At 35.1% G+C, this 11531-nt stretch overlaps 1 long non-coding RNA gene across 1 annotated transcript in view; it reads left to right on the forward strand.

Annotated features, from left to right (window-relative positions):
- The window catches only part of LOC143897101 (uncharacterized), a 195954-nt gene that overhangs the window by 33300 nt on the left and 151123 nt on the right, over positions 1-11531 (forward strand). The gene's annotated exons all lie outside the window — the stretch shown is intronic.

The following is an 11531-nucleotide window of genomic DNA, read 5'->3' on the forward strand; positions in this document are numbered from 1 at the left end:
ATAGAATGCGTAAAGATAGATTTATAATTGATGCATTGAGATACATCGATGAAATTCGTTTGATATCATTATAATAGGTAAAATATGGGCCACTGTAAATTCATAATCGGACATATATAAGCGACAATGCTGAAGGTAATAATTGTTTTACGCCAGGTATTAGATACGGCGATTGTTTACCAGCACTGTCTAATAGCTCGACAAATAATAGTAATTGTGGTAATGGTAATGGCGATGTTGTTAGCGAAATAGTCGACTGAATAGCATTTTACTAAAAAGTATGCGAGAAAAAAAGAGACAAGGAAAAACACACAAAAGAATAGAGGTACATTAGTGAATACACATTAGATGAAATCCAACAAAGGAAGGCAGATAATTGAATTTGTATACGTATAATTTTAACCAATGATGAAATTAACATTTGCACTAATTAACAGTTTGCCATTAGAATAATCATGTTTTCTAACATTTAATTCGACAAAAAGTGTCTATAAACCTTTTTTTTCTTTGATTTGTTGAGTGCTGGTTCGTGAGAGAAACGAAAAATGTATGTAAAAATTATTTTTATTTATTGCACAAATCTGCGTTACCTACTGTGCAAATATGAAAACCAGAGAACAATTCTTGTTACACGAGAACATTTTATTTTGTTGAATTTATCAAAGCTTTTTACATTTCAAAATATTTCAAAATGTTTTTATTTCACCTACAATTATTTGCAACGAGGGATCTTTGCAAGCTTGTATCAGCTTTGTCTCTTTATTTTCTTTATAGTTATCTTATTCTCTTAGTTTATTAGTTTTGCGTCAACGTGTGTATGCGATTCGCATACGTAATTTAAATTCAAACAGGATACACCAGGGAATGACGGATAAAGCGATCAATGAAACTAGGGCAGCTTGTCTTACAATTAGTCTTATATATTTACCATTAGCCTCGCTGAAGGAAGTAGTTGATACACAAACGACTTAATCTCTTTTTGATTCATGTGATTATACATTAATATTTATTTACTTCCATTTTCGTGATCATTCATTATGCGTGTCTTAGGATACGTTAGATCGCAAAGTCTTATAGCGTTTTTCACTGAAAAAACTGGTGCGCACTCAGTGCACATTAAAGCCGTTGTACACTGATTTAGTCTCTAATATTTAAAGTAAAATGCAAATATTTCGACTGATAAAATACTCAGTACATATTTTACCAAATAGTGCAATAAAGAATATTGAGGATTTCATGATTTAACCCGATTATATTAAACATACACTTTACGTTGGTTTGTGTACGACGGCTTTAATGTGCACTGAGTGCGCACCGGCTCTGCCAGTGAAAAACGCTATAAAACTGTCCAAATTGCGCTAAAACTGAACAGATTTTACAGAAAATTTACTTTTATTTTTTTTTATTTTCTTGCGTAAAAGATGCAAGTAATGATGGAAATGATATTTTAACATGGATACATAATTTATAATCTAAAAATGTTAAATAGTTTAAAATGTTACTAGATTTGTTCCGTTTGTAAATATAACTTTGAAATGTAGCTCTTTGTAAAAAAATTAATTACTAATAGTATTTTTGATATGACAAAAATCAGTATATTCAAATTAATTAACTAAAATTATCATTATACTGCACAGTCTAACTGGCTTTTAATGACGTTATTAAACAGAGTAGCAAATTCGCATATATAGTTAAGAACATTCAAGTATGCCATAACTATGTCCAATTCTATATATATAGAACATGGGAATATAGTTTACAATTCATTACTGAACAACACAAACATTTGTCCATAATATCTGTATAGTTGCAAGCTGTTTTTCTTCACTTTTTAATCGAGGAATATTATCGATAATGGGCGATGATATCCGATTGTTTAAAATCAGGGAGTTATTGGAACGTCGCTCTTTCGCCAATACGAAGATGCACTAATCGTCTTTGCCTAGGTATTGTCTTCCGGATCTATATAGTCACGCCACGTCGGGCGAAGCTCTTGGAGACGCAAAGCTCTACCCACTTGTTGCTATATAGCCACTTTTATGGCTGATTAAAGTCTCTAGGTCTCTGCTTGTTATACTCTACTTGTGTGGGTGACAAGAGCCATGTGCAATACACGCGTTGCCGCACGAACGCACAACGCCGTGATACAATTTCCAGGCGTTTAATTATGACGCTCATTTCCGTCGAATCGATGGCGATTTGCAATCATTATCTTCCGTCTCTGTGCATAGATTGTAGTAAAAAAAACGTTTTAATATTTTATATGAGATTTTATATAAGATGCTCTATTGGTCTTTCGTAATTCAATTGCAGTCAGTATTATAATTTTCCTTTTAATTATTTTGGAAATAAAATATGCTAAAATTTAGGTACTCTTGGGAACCATGAATGAAATAGAACGTATATTTTTTGTGTTTTATATGTTTTATTATATGTGTTTTATAGATTGTGTGAATGTGCTTATAAGCATTTATTAGATTTATCAACGAAATTCAGACCTTCTCCTTAGTTACGATCCTCATATTACACGAAAATCTCGAGATAGAAATAAATATCCTTTTAGTGATCTGGGATGTAATAGTCTTCTTTTTTTTTCGCGCGAAGAATCTTGACAAGCTTCTCACGTTCCACGTTGGTAATAATATCGATAAATTGTAATCGACCACGCAGCGTTTCGCACATCCTTTCACTTTTCTCCTTGCGTATTCCTCTTAGATCATGATATAAAAGTATCTGAATGTTATATCGTTGTATCAAAATTATTGCATGTAATTATATAGAATGATTCAGGAGGAAATTGTAATAGAATTGTAAAATATATTCAGATGATTGAAATAAGAAAAATAGTCCTTGCAAACATTGTTTAGTCTGAATCAACACAACCGCAGCAATTTAAAATAAATATTGTACTTGCGTAAATGCGTTTACAAAGGCTTAGACTTGTAGCAGAGATGTTTCTAAAGTGAGATATCTACTAGATGACATAAACACTTCAAGATACAATCCTCCTAATTGTTTTAGCGTAGTTTCGCTTCCCATATCGTGATTTCGCAGACTAGTTCGCCTTTCGGGAAATCAGCCCGCGCAATATCTCGCTGATGTAATAATGAACTTGTTATTTGGGAAATGCGAAATCTTCTTGCTCGAGCACGCGCGTGCCGAAACATGGGAATTATTCGCGATCGAGGGACGTTATCTTTCGCACGAGGAGCGTATAGAGCGCACGAATGGCGCGAGCGTGAATTTCGAGCGTGGCAGATCGGGAGAACGACAGGGGTATAGGTGGAGAGACAGGTACCACTACCATAAAATTCTCTCCGGGCAGCTACGGGCAGCTACGGGCGTAACGACGTTTCCCCATGTTTATAGGCTACCGTAAACGCGGAATGACTTTGCTGGGAAATTTTACGGGCCGCGGTTCCTCCCTGCGGCTCTTCTCGCATTTTCCCTCGCACCACCGCGCCGCACCAACCTCGCTGACGTACGAGGCACGACGTTCAATGGATTTATTGGCTTCCGCGATGGCGTCGTCCTTCTTCTGTAATAGGGAAAGAGAGAGAAAGGGAGAAAAACTTTCCGGGAACGAAAGAAGGGATATTATAATCGTGGAAAACGTGCCGCTTGGGAACGAGTGAGATTTTGACAAAGAGAAAATAAGAGAGAAATAGTGTAAACTTGTGTATTCAAAGTAATCAGGACCTGACAAGGTCTTCATCTTCTATGTAATTTTTATAAAATTTTTGAGATGTAGAATAATTGTAGAAAAAATGTTGACATGAAAATATTGGATTGATTTTATTTATACTTCGATGAGGCGAGAATATAATGGAACTTCTTTCGAAAATAGCGTTCGTAGATTTACGGAAAGAAGGGCAATGGTCCGTCGACAATTATATACTTCCACAATATAAAATTGCAAGCATAAAACTTTTACGAGCATATATACAGAAAAGACATTTATATCACTCAAACGCGAGAACGCGAGATTTTCTTTATCGTGACGTAAACTCGTATTTTTGAAATTACATGATACAGGATATCAATGTATTTTCTCAGAAATGAAATACGAATAGTTTATAGTCTTATCAAAGAATAGAGCTACACACAAAACGTGATTCTTTTTAAGCGAATTTGTTTGTAATTGAAAACGCATGTATTCGATAGTATATAGTTTAGCGGTTTACGAGTTTTTAAATCTGCAAAAATGTTTGCGTGTCTATATAATGGACGATTAATTAAGCCGCTAATGACTTAAATCAGTCTGGAGACACAAGTGTTTACTCGGATGCGTTCATTGATTTATACGATCCTTAAAGCGGAGCCGTGCGAAAGAGGAATATCCAAGCAACAAGTAGAGCGTCCGCGTCGCTGCGAAAGGATGAGACGCTTAATCAATAATATAAGGAGATGAGAGACGTATCTCGGTCCTGCTCTCTCGGCAGAGCGTGAAACTCAATTGTGTCATCCGTTACGCCGTCATCAGATGAAGTCTCCATGAAGTCACTACGCAGCTTTTTCCTGATATACATTATTTAATGCAAACGCCAACGCGACTTTTACACACAAAAAGAAGAACTCGACGACACGGAGAGAACGCGTTGTTCCGAGACAAGTTCTTCTAGTCCTGTCCTAATTTGCATCTCGCGCGGCGACAGATGTCCTTTTGCAACCAGAATTACCTCTCCATACAAGAACCCTTCCCCAGGTTTTGCGTCTTCCGTCCCCCTTTCTCTTTCCATCCTCTCCGCTCAGTTGCTCTCCTTTTTTATTCAAATTTCATTTTGCGGAATAATAAAGCGCGAGACCCTTGTATCGAGACAGAAAGAGAGAGGGGAAGGGGAGGAGAGAGAGAGAGAGAGAGAGAGAATTGCGTCGACTCCCCCAATATTTTGAACACCGAAAGACAATTAAAATCGATGCAGCGGGAAGTCAGCGGTGATTTTGATAATGATTGTCGCAGCGAGAACAAGCATCACATTTCAATCGATGTATATGGGATATTTTAGTAATTGATGATGGAGCAAGTAATTATCCTACACAGAGAGAATTTTTTGTTATATATATTTTACTCTTAAATTCACTTCAAACTTGGAACAACTTGACAACCAAGGAATTTTTAAAATATACAAAAGACATTTTACAAACAACGTGATAAAAATTACCAAGCAGATTGGTAAATTTTGAAAAATTATTGAAATTTCCTAGATATATTTTAGTAAAATTAATCAAACATATTTTATATTTTAATGTAATAGATATTAATATTTTTTATTATGGTGGATATTAATCAGAATAGCTCGCATTTTCTTGGTGGTACATGTTGTCCCACATGCAACTACCATGATTTCAGGGTAAATTTTAAGAGAAAATTCTCTCCGTGTACCATTGTGCTGAAATTGTTAACTAGCCATTCCTTGAGTATGTTTTAAAATTCAAGTTGATTTATAGAAATCTCTTTCTCTCTCATTACGGATACTAATTTTTAATTATTTACCGTATACTGATGCAATTAAGAGTCAAGGCGAATTCATTACATTGCCCCTCTAATTTAAGTGTGACGAGAGAGCAAGGATGCTAACACAATATCCTGTCACGTTGGCGAACAGGACCGGTTCATCGGATTACAGGACGTCCCGTGAGATATGATCCAATCGCGGCTGCTGTACGATGCATCATCGAGTGACGTAATTAAGCCAACGTGTAGCGTCTGAGAAATGCATAAATTCATGAAATAATTTTCAAATTGCACGTATATCCGTAAAAATATTTTTTCCGAATATATATAATCATAAAAGATACATATTGCATTGTTATATTGCATTATTGATATTTTACTCATAGTATTTTCGTAATAATTTTATGAATCAATACGCGAGCATAAATCTAATGCGAATGAAAAATCTTTTTTCTAATTAATACTGTCAACAAAATATCTTAATTAACTAATATTTTAATATGCGTTGCGATTTATCTGCAGTTGCGGTAAACCGCTATTTAATTCGATGCTCACCTAAAAACCGGGACATGTTTATACGATTCGAGCTCGGGCGATGTATGTACATCGTTGCGATGTTGCTGCGATCTCTCGCTACGAAGAGAAATTCCAATTGCATCGGCAATGCGCTGCACCGCCGCCGTCATACGGAACGGCGCGCAGCGCGGTGCAACTGCACGCGCCTATACTCGCATCTGTACGTTCTCGGAACTTCGAAGGAATCTGGTCCCGAGTCGGACGAGTGCAACGAGAGGTCGCCGAGGTCAAGGCAGGGAGGGCGTTCACCAGAATTATTCTCCCTTTTTCTTCCTCTTTCTCTTTTACTGCCTCCGCGCCGTCGTCCTCAGGCGGCAGCGCGGCGGCACGGCGGCGTGGCATGCCTTCGCTCGCGTGTACAGCCTCTTTCATATATTATAGTCAATAAAAATCCGCTCTTCCGACTAATGGAAAAACTCTGAAAGAAGAATTGTTTTTGCGATTATGTATTTCCGCTAAAAAATATTCCGCTATGGTTGAGAAGTTAAACACCTTTTAACTTCGAGTATAATTTTTCTGTGTCAAATATCGCTTGTCCGTTTCTCGTTAGACATTTCTAATTTGATTTTATATTTAGTATGAAATATCTCTATTTTAATTTTTCAAATCTTTGAAATTACATGCCTTGTTTGATGTTACTCAAAATACAAGTAGTCTATCGCACGGTATATAGAAGGCAATATTTTGCATTTTATTGTTTTTTTATTTGCAAGTCTTGTCTAGAATGGTTTTATATTTGTGGATCGTGAAATATAATGCATGCGAACCTATCGAACTACATTACAATATTCGCGATATATTTTATAGTCAATATATCACATTAGTGCTTTTGTCAAAAAGTTATTCTCTTTACTATACTGAACGTTACGGGTCCGTGTCGTGATTACGTCGCCATTGAAGTTAGTAAATTGGATTCGCCTCGGTAACTAAACTACGGTGACCCATCGAAACTCGCAACTATCGCGAGCATTAAACTTATTGTTTATCGACTCATTACCATCATGACGGCTCCTGACTTAATTGACTTATCCTATATAACTTTTGATTAGTCTCGCGATTGTACGCTTCCGGTGATATAGAGAACGTTGTACGATCGTTGTATCGTAACGGTGAAGACGGCGGAAATGAAACTGTCGTCGTAGCTTTTCAGAAACAAAGACTGCAAGCACGGCTCTTTGCAGTACGTGGCAGTACGTGACATGGTAGAAATAATATTTCGGGGAACAGATGTACGCGATAGTCTCGTTTTTAATCGGCCGGACGGCGCATCGATTTAATTATCTAACCGTTCTCGGTTATGTTTTAATTATAATCAAGCAATATACGTGCGTTACGGGATCCGGAAATTAATATTCTCCGGATGCATTCTGCTATATGAATCTATCTCCTTCTCCCTCTCTCTCTTTCTCTTCCCTCTCCCTTTCTCTTTGTATTTGTGCAAGGTGATACGCGCGAATTATCTAATTAAATTTGCACCGTTCTGAGGTTTCCATATGGATAAAACGCACGCTTTTATAGATATTATACTTTTGCGTATAATTAATTAATATAACGTTTGATTAAATCTCTCGATGTTGCACAATTTTAAAAAGAGTTATTCTTTATCGGTATACACGGATTTAAACTCTATTTTGGATATTGTGCTATTATAAACGCATGAATTTATCGTATAATCATGCGAGAACCCGTGAAATAATAATTATTGGACGAGATGTTCGATCCATGATATAATGCATTTGTGGGAAGCATACAAAATACATTAAACAGTCTTCCCCGTGGAAATAACTATATCTCTGTTGGGAACAGACGAAGAGATCCATTTTCGTAAGATGCGTTGACTTCGCGAACCGGTTTTCTCAGTAGAATATATTCCGGGATATTTCCTGGAAGGAAATTGCAGGATTCTAATTTGCTCGGCTGCAGGCCATTCCTATCGCGATGCAACTTTTTTTCGATCAAGAGTATGAGAGTACTTTTCACGGTAATAATTGCGTCTCCAATCCTTCCAACGCCCGTTCAATTTTTCTGTCGTAATCCTTTCTATATACAAATGTTCTATAACGAGCGATCTTTCCCATTTCACTTTTTAACTACGGGACATAACGATTTCTTTTTTATTTCATTCTATTTAAGCTGTACACGTACAGAATATCATATTTGATGTGAATATTTCAAAAAAGATTGCGTTATAAACGTTTGTCGTATTTTTGAACAAAATGCGATTATCCGAGATAAACGCGAAATATTTTTAATAATTTCTTTGAATATTACTGAACTAATTACAAAATTTTATCTTATAATTAGTAATACATAAATTATGTGCAAGAAATAATTATTAAATAATCTCCTTTTTTTAGGTTAGTTTAGGAGATTGATAATTAATAAATAATTATAGAATTACAATTGTGCAAGTTTTTAAAGGATCATCTGTCTAACATTTATGACGGATGATTTTTTAATAATTTCCCATTGTTTAATAATTATAACTTTATTAATCCTCATTATTGCTCAGTGTGACTTTTATCATTCATTTAATAATTAATATAAATATTTCACTATGTAAACGATTTTAGATCGTCGAATAAAACCGCTCAGTCGCGTAAATGAAATGGAGAATTACGCGAAGTACAATTTAAAAATTATATCTTTGATAAAAAAAAGGAGGAAACATTGATAGCATCTGGCTGAAAGAACGTGTTCCAATAATGTGCCTCCTCTCTTTACGGTGAAAAAATCTACGAGAAGGAGGATAGTCCCCTTCGGTGCGAGGTTGCTTTTTATGTGAGCTAAGTCGAAATCGCCCATGTCGAGATGCCTCCATACGAAAATCCATCGCTTTAGAAGCCGGCAACGTAAATCCTCGACCGAGGGTAAATACCGAAGAGGCGATCGTAAAAAAAAGGAAAAAAACGGAGTTATCGCGATAAAGCATATAGGGGAATTCGGGCGAATTTTTAGAATAGATAAAAAAGAATATTCTGCCCGTTCGATGTCAGTCACTTGTCGCTCTGGGGCTTGAGCGTCCTTTCCGCATACCAAAAATCTTATTAAAGCGACGTATCTACGTTGGGATATGATGAAAACTGCTTGTTCTCTCTCGATCGCAAATTCTTGGTAAGATTTGAAATTGAATTTCAGATTTTTCCTCTTAGCGCAAATTTAACACCCGGTGATATCTTTTTCCGCAATTCTTTTCCCGACGAATTTTTTAATCCTTTTAAGGCATTTGTTCGTTCGAAAGTCGTCGTTACAATTAACGTAAGTAGATCGGTGCGATATAGTAGCGAGGCGAAAGGTGCACGGCCACTAGCGCGCGTTACATAAAGGAAGCACGATGTGCACTGGCCAAGTATCTACCTGCAAAAAAGGAAGTAGAGAAAAAAACAAACGACTGACCTGAAACGAAAGTGTCGGCCATCCTCGAAGCACTTTCTTCTTCCAGACTTCTCTTTCGAAAAGACAGAAATTATCCGTATATAATGTCTTAAAAATTTTCGATGTGTTTCATTTTTAACTTTTTTTTTTAACTTGATATCAATGCCATATTATTGAACAAAGTCTAAAGGAATCTGAAATAGTTTTACATATTTTAAAAAATACAGGTGATTAAGAATGATATTTAGATTTCATCTTAGGTATAGACTCTGTGGCCTCTATATAAATATTGTGCCTGAACAGATATTTTTTTGAAGAAAGTTATGCAATAATTGAGATTTAATCAATATCATTACATATAGCTTTAAAAACTGCTAATTAATTCATTGTAATATAATATTGAACGTTGCGGTAATTAAATCGTTTAACGACCGTAACAGCTCGCGTTGTTAGCTCAACTACCGGTAGTATTACAACTAATGCAAGGAATATCCACTTTCTACAGTGACCTGAATCGCCGTTACCTTAGCGAGTAATAGATCCTTCAAATGCTGTCGATGACGCAAACTCACCCGCTTATTGTGTTGAATATTATACAGCCTCTTTCAAAATTATTTATTTTCTAATATTCTTATCTAAATATTATATCCTTACTCAAAAGGGTATAACGAAACTGTATTTTAAGCGTACTTATTAATAAATAAATGATGGAATTCAAAAAAATATATTAATTGCTCTTCAAGTATGTAAGAATAAATTTTATAACCGCGTTTATTATTAAACGTTATATATTAAAACTTTCTTATTTTTAATATAAAAATAATAGATATATAGATAATTATATTTTAAAAATAATATTTTTATTTTATAATGATATTCTGATTTGTACATCAACAGTAGTTAAAAAAATATTGAGGAATATTATTTTACATATAGAATATATATATTTTCTATTATTTTTTATTTAGAAAATATTTTCTTGTCAGAATATAGATGTCTATACATAGACGAAAAAGGAAACGTAATAAGTCACCGTAAATATCGAATATGAAGCATCGTAACTTTCGCGTCAATATTAGCGTTTTATTGGTCTTGGATACGCGTAAATATCGATTCGATTCCGATGAACTTTAGTTAGATCCGGAGAAACTCGATTGAGAAACCTTCTTTCTCAAGATAGTCGTTAGCGGAAGAGGAGATTGTGCCTCGTAAAAATACGGAAGAAGATCATGCACTTCAGGATTGTCAATCTTGAAAGTGGTTCACATAGTTTGCACAACTGACGATCATCATGGAATGGCTATTATACCAAGAAATCCTTTGGCTTCGAAACGAGTTTTGTTACGTTTTAACTTCTCTTGGCACGGCATGTCATTGCCACAGTTCATTTTTTCCTTTCCTATTTTTCTTGTACTCTGAAAATATTTTGTGGTGGTTAAAATTTTTTACAAACATAAAAAAGTATTATCCCCAGTATCTTTCACTTCACTATCTTTGTATTTGTAAATATATTATTGCAATTTTATAAAATAGATACCGTTGTTATTCTCTATCGCACAAATTGATTATTTTTGACAAGGTACATCGCTATTGTAATAACGCCATGCATTTTTTTCTATTTGATAAAAGAAAAAAATTTCGTATTCACGAATATACGACATATATATATATATATATATATATATGTAGGTCTGGAAGTATGTTCCGGGACTTTTATTTTTGATATCGGTATATTCCGGGACATTTGGCAGTTTCCAGGACTGTCCTGGAAAAAATTGATGTCCTACGGCATTTTTTGGGACAGTTTTTTGAATCTGATTACATATATATGCGTTATATTCCAGGACTGTACATTTCAAAAAACGTAAACAGTCCCGGAACATACCTCTGGACCTACATATATATATATAGTAAGCAAATTTCGCGAAATCAATATATCGGACATTTTTCTATATTTTTATGGACACATTTGTGAAACAGATATTTTCCTTAAACGTGACGCTCTCTCCTCCTTTTTGCGATTGTCTGGTAAACAGGAAGAATATTATATCTCACAATAGGGACAATCATCTCACGGTGAAATCACTTCCGTAGCAATTCAGGGAGGAAAACGACGCGGTTAAAG

Source organism: Temnothorax americanus, unplaced genomic scaffold (assembly GCF_048541705.1).
Source record: "Temnothorax americanus isolate GAGA-0224 unplaced genomic scaffold, ASM4854170v1 Scaffold2, whole genome shotgun sequence".
NCBI lineage: Eukaryota > Metazoa > Arthropoda > Insecta > Hymenoptera > Formicidae > Temnothorax > Temnothorax americanus.